Genomic DNA, 16,388 nt, shown 5'->3' with positions numbered 1-16,388 from the left:
GTCCCCTGAGTATCTAGCTGAGATCAGCTTTACTAAAACAATATTCTAGAGTGTTATGTGGCAGACCTTGGGGCTTTGGCAGTTGGAGTCCAGGTTTTTCATATTATTACTCTAACCTCTTTCAACCTCACTTTTCTCATTTTGAAAATCATCTACTGCTGTCCCACCAACCACACACAGTTGGTAGGAGGATCAAATGAAATTAAGTACCTGGTAACACTTTGAAGTATGTTGTACTGAGCAAATATTAGCACTTTTGCCCTTATTCACTGTAGCAGCTGTCCGGAGGTATTTAAGCAAATGTTTACTTGTAGTCCAGGAGGGACTTGCCATGATGTAAGAAGAGTGAGCCAGAGGAGAGGAATGGGAGAGAAGTTTGGAAGGAGGAGGAGGCTGGTTATGGGAAAAGAGAACAGTCTTCTCTTCTTGTCATCCAGTGAGGTGTTCAGTGAGGGGGAAGGGACCTCTTTCACTAGGAAAGAGGACAGAGGTGAGAATAACAGGGAGAGACAGGTAACTAAAAGGAGGAAGATTGAATTTACCCTTAGAAATTTAATGGGTGGGAAGCAAAGATATCAGAGCTTCCAAGTAACACACAAGGAAGGCATAAACTACAGTATAATGACAATTTCCCAGACCTTCCACGATTCTGGAACCTTGATAACATTTGAGTGTGTGTGTTCACTACTTAGTTCTTAATGATTAACAGGTTTCTTAAAATGGAAAGGATCTAGGTGCCTCTTTGAAGGAGGTGGGGTGTCTCTGTTTTAGGGTAAGAGAGATCTCAAGAAATAAGATAAAGCTATGGAAAGAAAAACACCTGAATACCTGGAATCTCATGATTTAAGAAACAAAATGAAACAGGTCAACAGGGATGTATGCTCAGTACTGACAGGTGGCCCATGAAGCTTAAGCAACTATGTAGCTCCTTGGTATTTTCACCAAGAGATATTATCTATTCAGCAGTTTCATGGGAATAGCTCTGTACCAAACTCTTAGTTAACCTTTTACCTTGCTGGTTCTTCTATTTCCAGGCGCTCAAACTCACTGTATCTTATTAACTGGCTACATTGTAATGGACTTTTGGGGGGCTGCTCTTGAAATCACATTAATGTTTATAACACTTCTATTGAGGTACTTGTTCAAATTACATTTACAGATGACTTAGGTCTACAGATAAATTTTTAGTAAATAAGGATGTTTAATTTCCTTAAATTTTTTAATTGAAGCTTTTTAAAGTCCTAGAAGTATGTATTTTTCTGTTTAAAGATGAAGCGCACTTCCCCATCATGAATATTGAAGCTTCACTCAGAGTTTCGGCAGGATTCCTGAACTTTATTATTTGCTGCTTTAAGTTCTCTTTTTAGCTTCCCTTCTTTTGATGTTATGAATCAATTTTGAAGGATCAAGTGACATTTCCTTAGCAGTAAAGAAGAAAGCCTCCTTGTGCAGACTTTAATCAGAGGAGGAAAATAGCACAGAAGCCTGTTCGTATTTAATATCTTGATTAATCTCAATTCAAAATACGTTACAAGTGAAACACACATATTTACATAATTCTTAACCATAAGCAGACCAGAAAGACTGCAAGATAACATGATTTGAGATGGTTCTCATAGCTCACCAATGCGAAATATGCAGCTGTATATAGACAAAAAGTTGAAGCATCTAATAGTCCGTAATTGATAACAGGGTGAGAACTTGATTTTCTAGATGGCTAGCTGAGTGTAGCCACTGTGTATTAGTTTGAAATGAACCTAACATGATGTCATGCGGTGTTCTAAGTAGCCCATTCTTTAAATACAAATTTTACAAAGCTCTGGGGTGATTGATTGGAATTACCTCATGTTGCTAATACTGCAGAACCTGGATGCACTTGAAGATTGAAGGGAGCCTGCTAACTGTCCTCAGATATCTGGATGATCGTAGAAAAGAAGGAATAAATTCACTTATTGCTGTCCCAAGAAGTTGGGCCAAAGAAGTTGTAAGGAAATATATTTCAGCTCAATATAACACTTAGTTCTTCGGTGAAGCGTGCGCTGCTTTGTAAAGCATGGACTTTTGGTCATTGAGACTATATAAGCAACAGTTGAGCAGACATTTGCCAGGAATTCTTCTTTTAGGTTTGGAGTTTAATTAGACCATCTACAGGTCAACTATAAGCCTATGAGGCATGCGTTTCAGTCTAGAAATACGGGGTCGGCCTATGTAGCTGATTATTGTGCAGTGTTGTCTGCTTACCCAGCATCCATTCCTACTCTCTCCTTCCTAGGGCAACTCCAGTTCTGTTCAGGTCTGTCTCTTCCTCACATAGTTTTTTTTCATATGACCACCCACCTCTAAGGGTGAGTCTTGTGGGCCTTCATCTGTGATCCAGTTCCCTGTACCAGTGATTACAGTCATCCCTCCATATCTGTGGGGGGTTGATTCCAGGACCCACCACAGATACCAATATCTATCAATTCTCAAGTCCCATAGTTGGCCTCTGTGTCTGTGGTTCCACATCTAAGGATTCAACCAACTGTGGATCAGGTAGTTCTCTGTACATTTACTAGGGGGAAAAAAAACACGTGTAAGTGGACCAGCACAGTTCAAACTCTTGTTCTTCAAAGGTCAACTGTACTTTGAGAATGGTGATGTGATTCTGTTTGGGCCAAAGGTGCTCAAGGAGAGGTAAGCTGAGGCCTTCTGGGAAAGCTCTTTTTATCACGTGGGAGAAGTTTCCTCTGAATTCTGTCCTATTCTGAGGCTTGGAACCACTGCAATCCTACAGCTTCCAGCATGAGGTAGAAACCATCATGGGAGGAGAGCCAACACCCAGGGGGTCTCAGGGACGTGGCCTCTGAGCCAGTGGACTTAGTCAACTCTGAAGTCCATCCTAATTGGGACGCCCAATTACATGAGCCGTTTATTACCTTATATTCAAGCCTGTTTCAGTTGCATTTTTCTGTGACTCACAGATTAAAATTTCCCAGTTGTTACCCACAATTATAGGAGTTTGGGCTCCACTTTTACACTTTTTTATTCCTGCTTGGTTGGGGTGTATTTGTTCTTTCCTCTTTTAGTTCTATATATGAATTTGAAAAGTTGTCTTAATTTATTTCATAGTTATGCCAAGTTATTTGGTTTCTTCCTTTCAGAATTTTTTGAATTGTTGGTGAAAGAATTAAACCCCTAAGGTTAAAATGTATATTTCAATTAGTTGGTTTGCCTGACTTAGATTGAATAGGCAAGATTAATTGGGAATTTTTCCAGTTAGTGAGAATTATATTTTCTTTAAATTCTTTATTACCCATGATTGTTGTTTACATTTTTCCTAGAAGGAAATAATTCATGATATTAAACTATTAGTTTTATGTTTCCTATAAATTCTCACTTTACTAATTCTTTCAAAAACTATATATGCACAGCTAATATTTTAGGGATAAGGAGATCAGGAAGAGTTCTGGTTTTGGCTTTCTTAGATACTTAAAACTTAAGTAGTTAAGTCGATTGTGTGTCTTACAGAGGAACACAAAGGCTGTCTTTCCTAGGAATCTTTGTTGATCTAGTCTTCCTAATTTTTATTTTAACAACATGCAATAAACATTTGGTGCTAATCTTGAAATATTGGGATTTCTCTTTAACTAGATACAATATTTACATCAAGAAACTGAAGCAAATATTTAAAGCAAACAAATTAAAAAACAAAACAGAACTCAGGCAGTTTAAGAAATTTGCCAGAACTTGGAGTGCAGTATAGTAATCTAAGTAATTCTCCAATGGCATGAGACAATAAGGTGGGTGATACTCCAGCTTCCCCTAAGCCGTGAAGACCTTTGGTATTTATCATAGTTTTCTCAAATCATCTGGAGAGAGATGGGGGGCCTTGACCTGATGTATGGTTCATCTCCTCCTTTCCCTTACCCAGGTTTTAAAGAGGTACCTTTGTGTAGTAAGGGCAGCGCAGAGACTGCCAAGGTGCCCTGAGTCCCTAAATGGGGCCAAATGGGGATTTTTTTCTGTCACTAAGGCAGTGAGAGTGCTCAGAGCATGGACATTGGGAATATTTTTTTTTTTTTGTGATATAGTCAATGCATTTCATATCCATGTAGTATAAAAACAGTGGTCTTTCTATTGACATTTAAATCATGATCATTCTTAAGGAGCTACATGGCAGTTATAATCAGAGTTCTCTGAACAAGCTGCAGAACTTGCCCTTTTCCCCAGACTACATGGACTATTTAGGTGTATTTAGGAAGACTGAAGGCTAAATGAGGGAAAAGACTCCAGACAGATTTATAAGAATGTTGTGTATGTGCCAGGGGTGGGGGAATGAACGTGACTGGTTAGAAAAATAATTTGCAGTTTCAGTGTGCTGATGACTTGGAAAAAAGAAATGCTGTGATACGCATCAAAAGAAAAGCAGCAACAAAGAATAATATGAATAAGAAAGTGATAGCGAAAAATGATAAAGTAATGTTGACATTTCCTTAGGGAGACCTAGTGTCAAAGTCATAAACACTCAAACTATTTAGATGTCTCTTCCCCAAGTGGAAACTACTATTTAAGGAAGTTAAGTATGTAACTGCAATGACTGAACATAATGGGCGAAATGTTTTGCACTTGACATGAGGCTTCAATCTGAGATGAATGTTGTGCTCATATAATGCATGAATATATGGAATGCTTGGTTGGCCAAGTTTTAATTTTAAACTTTAGTATCTTTTGTGTATACACACAAAAACAAAATTTATCAAGTCGGCATGTTTCAAGAAAACTTAGACTGAGAACTTTTATGTTTCTTGCTACATTGTTATTTGAAATGAATATTCAAATAAAAGTAGAATATTAAACATCCTGAGATACTGTTCTTTAAACTTTTGCTGTCCATTGGAAGTCAGAAGCTGAAAATGAGCCCCAGATTTATTGAAGTGAATGCTTAGGGAAGACTGTTTCCTGGTAATTTATTTCAGCATATTGCTTAGATTTTTCCAAAACTAAGTATTTTCCTCTTAAATGGAAAAATGTTTCTTTTATTCAACAATACAGTCTGATGGCCTAATGTCACCAAAACTAAACATGATAATTAGGGGTTTAGAGATTTTTAAAATTTTAGTTAGAACTTTATTTGAAAATTTAATGTTTATACAGTGAAAATAATTGTCTGGAATATTCTGAGCACCATTTTAACAGTATTATACTTTATATGAAAGAAATAACATATTTAAAAAATTTGATAGTGTCTCCATATAAGGAGAGGAATGCAGCCATGGACTGAATTTTTGACACACAATCTTTTATTATGACATCTAGTTGATTAATACTTCAGCCAAATCATTGTTTTAAAATATCTCCTTTCACTGTCCATTAGATCTGGATCTGCAAGCATGCATAAAACCTGGCATCCGCTTCATACTCTTCACCATTTACTTTGGGACAATGCCAGTGTCTTGGTTATAGTGTTTGAAGTATAGTCTAAGTGCTTTAAGAATTTGTCTAAGGCCAGACAATTTTTATATGTGACTTACTTGTTGCATTTGAGTGACACACGGATAGTGTCAAGACAAACAGTATTTTAAGAGTAAAAGGTGGTAGGACATAGGAGTTTTGAAGAGGCACCTTTGTAGGTTTTTTCCTTTGTTGTAAAATTACTTAAAACTGTTTACTACTAAAAGTGTTAATACTTGTTAAGTTAAAAACATTTAGAATACAGTAAAATACAAAGAATGTCAGAATCATCTGAAATCACATCTAGTAGAAGTAATTATAATTTAAAAATGGGCGTATAAATTTTTATATACATATTCAAATGTAAATGTTAAGTACATGTCATACAAAATTGATGCAGCAATTGCTTTTCTTTGACTTAACACATTATTTTTCTATGTGTTTATTCTCTGAAAGGTGATTTGTAATGTCAGCGTAGTGTTCTCTGCTTGTTTGGGGATTTTTAACATCCTTTTTGCTTTCTGTTTGAGTTTTTGCTGTAATTCTGGTTAATAATTGTGGTTAATAATTACTGGAGTTACTATAGACAAATTTTAAAAACAAGATATATTTTAAGTATAAAAATTGGAGGATATCGTAGGAAAATGACTTTGCCCACTGTCACAGAGCCAGTCTGTGTCTGAGTCAGGAATCAAATTCAGATCTCTAAAGCCAAAGTTATTAACCATTGTGCTTTAGACACGGAGTTCATTTTTCCATGCTCATGGTATTTTTCTGGAACTCAATTATCTCTGCACTGGCTCATGTAGAAGGTGTTTGTGTCATGAATCCACACCCATTATGTAGTTTTTGTAAAACATTGTTAAAGAGATGGGACGTGTGGGGGAAAGGGGGTGGGCTGGGGAGTTGAAGGAAGTGACAACTAATTTATTTCCATTACTTTATGCTCTTGCAAAAATAAAAAAAAAAAGGTTGCGAATTTCTTGTACGAAATGTTTTAATTTCTGTAGAGTTGCCATGCATTATTCAAGATTACAAAATGATTTGAATTTCAGGAGCAGACGGATTTTCTGATGAGGATTTCAAGCTGTGTAATTATGAAACCCATATAGGTTAAAAGTTCAGAACTCGTTAGCTTAATCATGAAAAAGTAACCAGTTTATAAGCATGGATTTCATTTCAGAGGGGTACAGTTTCAATATCACTTACTGAGGTACTTTTGTACTCCACCTCATGTCCCACTACATACAGTGAGTGATCATGTCTGCATAACACCTAGCTTGTCCTGTTTTACTGCATAATTTAAAAAGAAGATTCATATTTCATGGTGGTAAATTTGATGCCATATAGTAAGGCACATTTCTAGTAATTTCTTTGACAATTTTCTTGGCTCCTTAAAAATTCGAGGAAGTTAATGAATAAGTGCCAAATATCAAAAAGGCCCGTTGGAACCTGTTACTATGATGTCAGAGCATACGTTTAGGAAGTGAATTGTAAAATCCCTTCAGATAAAGCATAAATGTTTCAGAATAAAATGTAAGGAAATTGATTTTCAAGTTAAAGAGTTAGCTCATAAAGGGGAATTTTTTATTGTGGTAAAACATCCCATAACAGTTTACCATTTTAACCAGTTCTGAAGTGTATAGTTCACTGGCACCAAGTCTATTCACATTGTTGTACCACCATCACTACTGTCCATCTTCAGAACTTTTCATCATATAAGTGTTTTTAATTTTAAATAAAATAATGCAGGTATCGTTGAGAATATGTTTGGACTTGTAGAAATGCTTAGTACCTTTAAAGCTTCTGACTTTTCAATTTATGTAAAAACTTTGAGGTTGTAGCTTTTGTTACTTCAGGTAAAACACATGATATTCACTGATACAAGTGAAATCTTAGCCCAGCTTTTGAAATATCATCAGGGTCACACTTACTTTCTTTGGGAGGCAAGGATATTGAGGGGAAAACTATATTTACATAAAAACAGTCGTATGAAGAACCATTCAAGATGATTAAAAATACTGTGATCATCAAAGAGTTAAAGATGGAAAATAAAATATGCTATTTGTGAGATTTTTGGCTGTCGTGAAGATTTTAATGCCTATTATCTTGCTTTGCTAATTGAGGGTGACTGAGATGCACTTACCTGTTAAATAGAAGTTGCTCTCCTGGCTTTTAGTTATGATATTTTACATTTATCTTTTCTTTATTTGAAAACTCTCCCTTTGAATCTGAGGGGGTTACTATTTTTTCTTAGATTACTACTGTTAGATTTTGAGAATATATTTTTTCCTAATGCTTAGAGAATGATAACAAAAAAGAATTTTTTATTGGTTCATTTCATGCTTGGTAAGATTCCAACTGTCAAAACATAAAATTTTGAGCCTAGAGGCACATTTCATCACCAGAGTACTAATTACTGCCGAGAACTGGAGTGAGTCATTATGTATGTAGTAGTATTTAGAGCTGCCCAATTTTAATGTTTTTTGGACCATAGACACTTAAAAAGTTAAGCTGTTTCGGCACAGAAGTGGGAGGAAAAACTGCACAGTGCATGCAACACTGTCAAATATAATGCAGGAAGGCTGAAATGAATTGAAAATTATTCATCTGCGTGCCCTGAGATTCAGCATCTTTTTTCAGGGATGCTCTGAGCATGGCAGATGCTATTCTTGGCTTATTTTCATTCAGTTTAATGTTGGGTACCTATTATAGCTAGGCACTGGGGCTATGAGGGAAATGTAACGACAAGTGTTTCCCTTCATGGAGCCTATATTCTTGAGGGGGAAAAGAGACAAGAAGCAAAGCAGCAGCAGCATTCATGTAGCAAGCCATGCATGGTGAGTGCTATAAAGACCAGCATAGCAGAGTAAAGGAATAGAGAATGGGGGGTTAGGGGCAAGGGCCTTTTAACAAAGTAGTTAAAGGAGGCTCTTCTGAGGACGTGACATTTGAGAATAGCAGTGAATGAAAGTCACTTGAGATACTAGTCATATAAAATTTTAATAGTAAGCACACAGATACCTATTCTATACTTAGTACGAATAAAGTAACTATACAATAAAATACAAATAACTATAGAATAGAATAAGCTATTAAATAAGCAAGTATAATATTCTACTTAATAGATATTTATTAAATATCTCATCCAAAGCACTGGTTAGATACCAGCCTGGGGAGGAAGAAAAAAAATAAAGGATGTGTCTCTGCATTTGGGAAAATGACAATTCCGTGTCAGTCATGGTAGTTTGCTAAGAGTAGGAGAAGTGAGCAGACGAAGCAATGAAGTGTGTGGGGAATAGCGGGTTCTGCTCTTTGGCCGAACACCAGCAAAGTGCATTATATGGTAATTGTATACAGTTGTCTCTTCATCTCCACCTCTCTCCCCTACCAAACCAACACGATGAGGTCCTTCAGCAATGATCATATTTTCATTCTGAGTACTCAGTGCATAGTAAGTGTTCAGTAAAAGCTCTTTGGAGGAATGGGTGGAATGAAGACAGAAGACGGACGTTGAGCTTTTTTAAAAGGCGATTTTGAAGGAAAGGAGAGAGAGGGTGGCTTGCATGTATTTGAAAGGGTAAAATTTATTTACGAGTAGGGAAAAAATCCATCAAGGTTTGAGAAGGAAACGAGGGACAGTGGAGGGGAAGCAGACCAGATGCAAATGAGGAGAAGAATGAGAGAATATGACTCCAGAAACATGGAGTGTGGTCACCAGCCCAGATTGGGGTTGACTTTGAAGAGTTTGGAGTGACATTTTTCCTTCAGAGATGGAAGAAAATATAAGTGGGGTTGGATAGGTAAAGAAAGATTGGAGATGTGTAGGAAGAAGTCTAGGGCGATGACTTTGGTCACAGTTTTAGTGAACTAAAACTGTGGAATTGTGGAATTCCACAATTGTGGAAGCTCTTAAAGACAGATGGGTTTCAGAAATTGAAACTGTTTGGATTTTAGGAAGGTAATGAATGCATGTATCATCTGCTAAGTACCCCTCCATAGGTTTGGTGCAGCACCCCATAATGATACACATGACATTGCTCTTGCAAAACGTATTTACAGTTAGCAGGATAAAGATGATAAATCGCCTCCTCCAGTCAGCGTATTTTGTACCACATTTATAAGAAGCAGACAAAGGAAAAACCCAAATGGGTTTTGAGAGCACTTTTGATGTTGGAATAATGGATAAGGCATCTTGGACCCTGTGTATTTTGCACTGTATGTTTTGGTTTACAGGCATAACTGAGAAGGATGAAGTTATTTAAGAGGTGAAAGATAGCACATAGTTTTGAGCAGGGGTGCATTTAGGGTAGCCGCTGTGGTGTCTGAGGTGGGGAAGTGGGAGAGTGTTCATTGCCACATTCCTGTGCCTTTCTGTGCGTTCTCCCTATGTGCACGTGCTGTGACACCCGGCAGCCTGAATGGTGATCCAGAGTAGATTAAGCCAGAGTAGGACTACAAATTAATTTTCTTTTATCCTTGCTGACTGAAATGTATTCCTTTGGCACTGAGGAGCTTAAATTGTGAAATCAGCGGATGGTTCAAAGTCTGAGGGGTCAGGAACAAGTGAAGGTAATGAAGCTTTTAGGAGACTTTTTAAGGCAACTTCTGTTACAGCTCTTTGATTTTATTATAATTAATTCCTTTTTCTCCATAAATTCAATACATCCTTGAAGCTTTTGTTAGTATTTTATTTATGTTTTTATCCCAAAAGCCAAGCAGTATGCCTAGACATATGTCGTAGGTGGTCGATGATTAAACAAATGAATTATTATAATTAGTACAATTGTGAAATATTACAATTCATTATAAATGAGTTATGACTAAAGAAATGAATTCTTACTCTCTTCTGTGTTTCCATGTGTGCACATATGTAAAACTTTTGGACTGTATTTTCCAAACTTTTCAATATTGATGCAGTTTAACAAGTAGAATTTCCATTATCGGTGGAGATTTGTGCTAGTTGATTTCAGAACCTCCAGTGAGCACAATCTAAATGCTACATAATGAACTCTTAATATTACAATTTTTAAAAATGTTAATGAGAAACAGTTTTATGAGCGTGATCTTTTGGTCTTTTCATTTCACTTTGGAAGTATTCCATATCGAAGATTGTGAAGCTCCATGCTGAGGGGCTCATTATAGAGACCCTGGAGTTTGAAGTCCATGGGGCGTTGAGAGGACAGTCTGAGAGACCCACTAAGGAACTTCATCTCATGGTCAGCATCACCCTGGTCAAAACGCTAGACTCACAGCAGGTCTAGGATATAACTCAAGGTTCAAATCCCTGAACTGGGAGGAGGAACTCTCCTTTTGTAACTGAACAAACCTGTTTAACTATGTAAAAAGAAATTCTAATTATGAAGACAGATTTTTAGTGTATATGCTTGTGTTTTTGATATATGTGACTTGTAATTATGGAAGAATTCTATATTGTTTATATAGAACTAACACATATAACATGCTCCTTTGCATTCAACATTATAAATAATGTACTTAAACATTTTGGTCATTAGATTTCGTACATTGTTTTCCAGCATTAGAATGTAGACACAGATGAAGATAATTCAGGCTTGGGAAGTCAATGATCAAATCATTTTAACAGTGAAATAATTATCCCCTTCACTTATATAAAATATTCCTAAAAATTCTCAGTATTTCTGAGAACCTTATATATTTGTAATATCAAATAACTTAGTTTTTATTTGTCTTTCTAGAGATTAAATTCCAAAGTCTAGTGTAAACCTGTTCTCTTATAGATTTATATCAGAGCCAGTTTGTATGTTAAAATGGCTCCTCAAGGGCATGGCATGTCCTTTTATGTTTTCAGTGCTGTTTGAGGTCAGAAACTACAGTCTTTCATTGTGGTATTTCTTTCAAGAAGCTGTAATCAAATATCTTCTATATTGATAGTCATTTCTGTGCAAATTTTAAAAAATATCTTTATTAAGTCCTTTAATTATTATGCCTGGACTATTGAATGATAAAATAAAATTTCTTCCCAACTTTTTTTGGAGCTAAGAACAAACAAATTTTTAAAAACCTTATTCTGGTGGATGAGTTTTTCTAATTTAGCATTTTATACCTCACATACAGGAGATAGCTGAAACTCAGTTGAAATAGAAGTAATGGTGTGGGGCAAGATACTTAGAAAATGTGCAAATAAGTTTGTTGCATTTCTCTTGCTGTATTTTATTTCTATATTTTCTTAATCATAAAAGGAAAAAGAAAAATCCAGCTTCCAGAATCATAATGGTGTTCTGAAATGCTTGGATGATAGCCCCATGAATTTGGTACTTTACCAATAGTATTTGAGAACTTTCAGGTTTGGATTTAAATCATGTGAATAACCAATAAAATATTTTTCACAAGGTGCAGAGCTTATTACAGTGTTTCACATGGAGAAAAAAGTGAACAAGAGGGGGGCTTCCCTGGTGGCGCAGTGGTTGAGAGTCCGCCTGCCGATGCAGGGGACACAGGTTCGTGCCCCGGTCTGGGAAGATCCCACATGCCGCCGAGCGGCTGCGCCCGTGAGCCATGGCCGCTGAGCCTGCGCGTCTGGAGCCTGGGCTCCGCAACGGGAGAGGCCACAACAGTGAGAGGCCCGCGTACCGCAAAAAAAAAAAAAAGTGAACAAGAGGGAACACATAAATGAACTTTTGCCAGACTATTGGAAATTTTCTGTGAGTTTGAGGCCAACTTTTGTTATTCCAGAATTGGATTTTCTCATTTGGAAAGGAGCAGTCTTCAGACCTTTAGTCTTATCTTGTGTATGTTTTATTATCCTACTTTACTATTCTCTCTTTCTCTTTTATCATGTCCAGATTACAGTATCACAGTACATGCTGTCTTAGTTCTCTTTGAAGTTCAGCTGCTGTTGAACCCAGTGGACCATCTGCTTAGTACCTGGTAAAGCCAGTGACCTCTCTGTAGTGGTGTCATATGTCCAAGGTGCTCAGTTATCCAGTACATGTCTATACAGGTTAGGTCCCAATTTTCTGGAGTTCGACACTGAGTCATCTTAAGATAATTGAAATCAGGCCAAATAAAAAAGTTCCAGATTGGAATATTACGGAGTTATAGGCTAAACTTTACCCTAAGGGTCATTATACATTTGCGTGCTTAGAATTTTAGATTTGCCTCAAGAATAAGCATTTGCTAACGAAGGAATTATTAACTTTAAGGAATTTTAAATGTTTAAGGATTGAGGAATAACAGGAAATGTATTTTTAAAGTTTCATCTTTTTATTTTGAACAGGCTAAAGAAATCATAAATATTTTTAACACCCTGAGGAAAATAAGCCTGTTCTAAAAATAGAAAAAAATAAAACTTTTTATTGACTTGCAGAGTGATGTCTTTTTAATTCTTGTATTTATTATATTAAAGTAAGATTGCAGAAAAATTCTACTAGAAAAGTAACCAGGGTCTCCCTTCTTAAGTTGACCTTAAATGTTTGGTTACCTTATATATATTTGGGAAAGAAATTGTCTTCTGGAAAGACATATGATTCAATTTCTTGCAGATATAAGAAATACTGTTTTCACATATTCTGAAAAGAGGGAAAAAGGATTATGAAAAAGTCCTGTTTGTTACATTGAATCTTACTCTAGAACAGGCATTGTCCCTTGACATCTGTTAAAGCAAGGTCAAAATCTTTGCTCTGCCTAGAAACTTAGACCAGTCTATATTTTGAGATGTATTTTTTAAATTTAAAAATGTAAAATTTTTAAAAACTGTACTTTAAATCATTTGAAGAAATGTGAGGTAGGCTCATGTGGTAGAGTTTTAGATGGGGGTGTGTGTCAAAGTCTGGGTACTTATATGGGCTCTATCTACCAATAACTGAGTGATTCTGATTGAGTCTTTCAATCTCCCTGGGCATCGCCCTTGCTCTTTCCTAATCTTTAAGAAGTTGGATCAGCATCATTGATTTTTTTGTCTTTTTCACTTTTTTATTGAATGAAAGATTCTTTTTTTTTTTGGATGTTATTTCTTTTATTTTTGGCTGCACTGGGTCTTTGTTGATGCACATGGGCTTTCCCTACTTGCAGTGAGTGGGGTCTACTCTTCGTTCTGGTGCGAGGGCTTCTCATTGCGGTGCCTTCTCTTGTTGTGGTGCACAGGCTCAGTAGTTGTGGTGGATGGGCTTAGTTGCTTCACGGCATGTGGGATCTTCCCAGACCAGGGGTAGAACTCGTGTCCCATGCATTGACAGGTGGATTCTCAACCACTGTGCCACCAGGGAAGCCCTGAATGAAAGATTCTTTACATTCTGTAATGCTTTACAATGTTCAGAAGTTTCACAATATGATTTCATATAATTACACAGTAATCCTTTTTTTCCCCCACCCCTATTTTGCCCTTTTATACTTCTCTCTTCCTACTGGTAACCACTAGTTTGTTCTCTGTATCTGTGGGTCTGCTTCTTTTTTGTTTTATTCACTTGTTTGTTGTATTTTTTAGATTCCCCATATAAGTGATATCATACAGTATTTGTCTTTCTCTGTCTGACTTATTTCACTTAGCATAATGCCCTCCAAAGTCCATCCATGTTATGGTAAATGACAAAATTTCATTCTTTTCTATGGCTGAATAGTATTCTATTGTGTATATATATATATACCACAGCTTCTTTATCCATTCATCTGTTGGTGAACACTTAGGTTGCTTCCATACCTTGGCAATTGTAAATAATGCTGCTGTGAACATTGGGGTGCATGTATCTTTTCAAGTTAGTGCTTTTGTTTTGTTTCCTTTTTGGAAATATGCCCAAGAATGGAATTGCTGGGTCATATGGTAGTTTTATTTTTATTTTTTGAGAAACTTGCATACTGTTTTCCACAGTGGCTGCACCAATTTACATCCCCACCAACAGTGTACAAGGGTTCCCTTTTCTCCACATCCTTGCCAACATTTGTTATTTGTGTTCTTTTCACTGATAGCCATTCTGACAGGTGTGAGGTGATATCTCATTGTGGTTTATTTTTTTAAACTTTTAATTTTATATGGAGTGTAGCCGATTGACAGTGTTGTGATGGTTTCAGGTGCACAGCGAAGGGAATCAGCCATACATACACGGCTGCCGCAAAACGTTGAGCAGAGTTCCCTGTGCTGTACAATAGGTCCATGTTGGTTATCCATTTAAAATATAGCAGTGTGTACATGTTGATCCCAAACTCCCTAGAGATTGTCATACTGAGTGAAGTAAGTCAGAGAAAGAGAAGTACCGTATGATATCCCTTATATGCGGAATCTAAAAAGAAATGATACAAATGAACTTATTTACAAAACAGAAACAGACTCACAGACTTAGAGGGCGAACTTACGGTTGGGGGGGGGATGGGGGGTTGGGGTGGGGAAGGGATAGTTACGGAGTTTGGGATCATTGTGGTTTTGATTTGCATTTCCCTGATGATTAGCGATGTTGAGCATCTTTTCATGTGCCTGTTGACCATCTGCAATTCCTCTTTGGAAAAACGTCTATTCAATTCTTCTGCCCAGTCCTTTTTTAATTGGGTTGTTTGTTTTTTGATGTTGAGTTGTATGAGCTGTTTATATCAATATATGTTGAATATTAACCTATTATCAGTCATATTATTTGCAAATATCTCCTCCCATTCAGTAGGTTGTCTTTTTGTTTTGTTGATGGTTTCCTTTGCTATGCAAAAAAAGCTTTTAAGTTTAATTAGGTCTCATTTGTTTATTTTTGCTTTTGTTTCCTTTGCCTTAGGAGATGGATCCAAAAACACTCCTGTGATTTATGTGAAAGAGTGTTCTGCCTATGTTTTCCTCTAGGAGTTTTGTAGTATCTGGTCTTACATTGAGGTCTTTAATCCATTTTGAGTTTATTTTTGTGTATGGTGTTAGAGAATGTTCTAATTTCAATCTGTCCAGTTTTCCCAGCACCACTTATTGAAGAGACTCTTTTCTCCATTGTATTTTCTTGCCTCCTTTGTCATAGATTACCCGTCTAAGCAGTTATCCCCTTAGAAGAGGCTGGATTGCTTATACAGACAGATTTTTGTTCCATCCTCTGAGTTGGGGACCTGGAATGTGTATGGAGTCCTATACTGTTTTATTGGTGCCTAATTTCTGTTTTCTTTCCTCCATCTGTTGTCACTGACATGAGTGAAAACTCTTGAGCTGAAATGTAACAACAGTTCTTTAAGTGCTGAACTTCTGGTCTGAAATTCAAACCCAGGGGATTTTGAAGCCTGACTTAGTGATTTTGATGATGAAAAGGAGGAGGATACTAGATTAGAGGAGCTTGTCTTTGACCTGCTACAAGTCCCTTTAATCAATGCCTTTATAGAATCAAGCAGGTCATTTCTTTAAATTTTTAAATTTAACGTTGATATTGTCATTATGACTGAGTAATAGAAAGTTTAACCAGTTTATTTCATTCAGTACAACTAGTTCTCAAGGTTTCCTTAAGGACTAAAAATTATATATAAGTATACATATACATGCACACGTATATACATATATATGATAACTGACTTTGGCTCAGTATTATAAAACAAGCAATTGTTCAGTCACTTAACGCCTATAGTTTTCCTCTTATGTTTCCAAAGTAATGATGACAAAGGATTTTACAAAGAAAAATAAATGAGAGCTTTAAAAGACTAGATTGATTTTCATTACCTTTTAAATAATTCATTGTGTATATTTAATTTATTAAGTGATATTTGAGGGAATAGTAAAGTTTTTCTAATAAAGGTGATATACTATAAGTTGTTAAAGTCACATACAGTTAATTGATATGTGTTCTGTTATTATCTCTGTAATCTCTCTGTTATCTGTTATTTTTGTTTGTTTCCAAAGAGGAACTTTATTAGCATCTTTATTGGATATTTTACAATGGTGTGTTAGTTTCTGCTGTATAACAAAGTGAATCAGCTGTACGTATACATATATCCCCATATCTCCTCCCTCTTGCATCTCCCTGCCTCCCACA

General features: G+C 36.3%; 1 protein-coding gene across 2 annotated transcripts in view; it reads left to right on the top strand.

Moving 5' to 3' along the window:
- The window catches only part of PARD3B (par-3 family cell polarity regulator beta), a gene marked incomplete at its 5' end in the record, with an annotated part of 1,039,339 nt that overhangs the window by 138,609 nt on the left and 884,342 nt on the right, over window positions 1–16,388 (top strand). The window lies entirely within an intron of this gene.

This window comes from Grampus griseus, assembly GCF_964374135.1.
Source record: "Grampus griseus genome assembly, chromosome: 7".
Taxonomy (NCBI): Eukaryota; Metazoa; Chordata; class Mammalia; order Artiodactyla; family Delphinidae; genus Grampus; species Grampus griseus.
The sequence above is the reverse complement of the archived record's forward strand: the minus strand, read 5'-3'. Positions and strand labels throughout refer to the sequence as shown.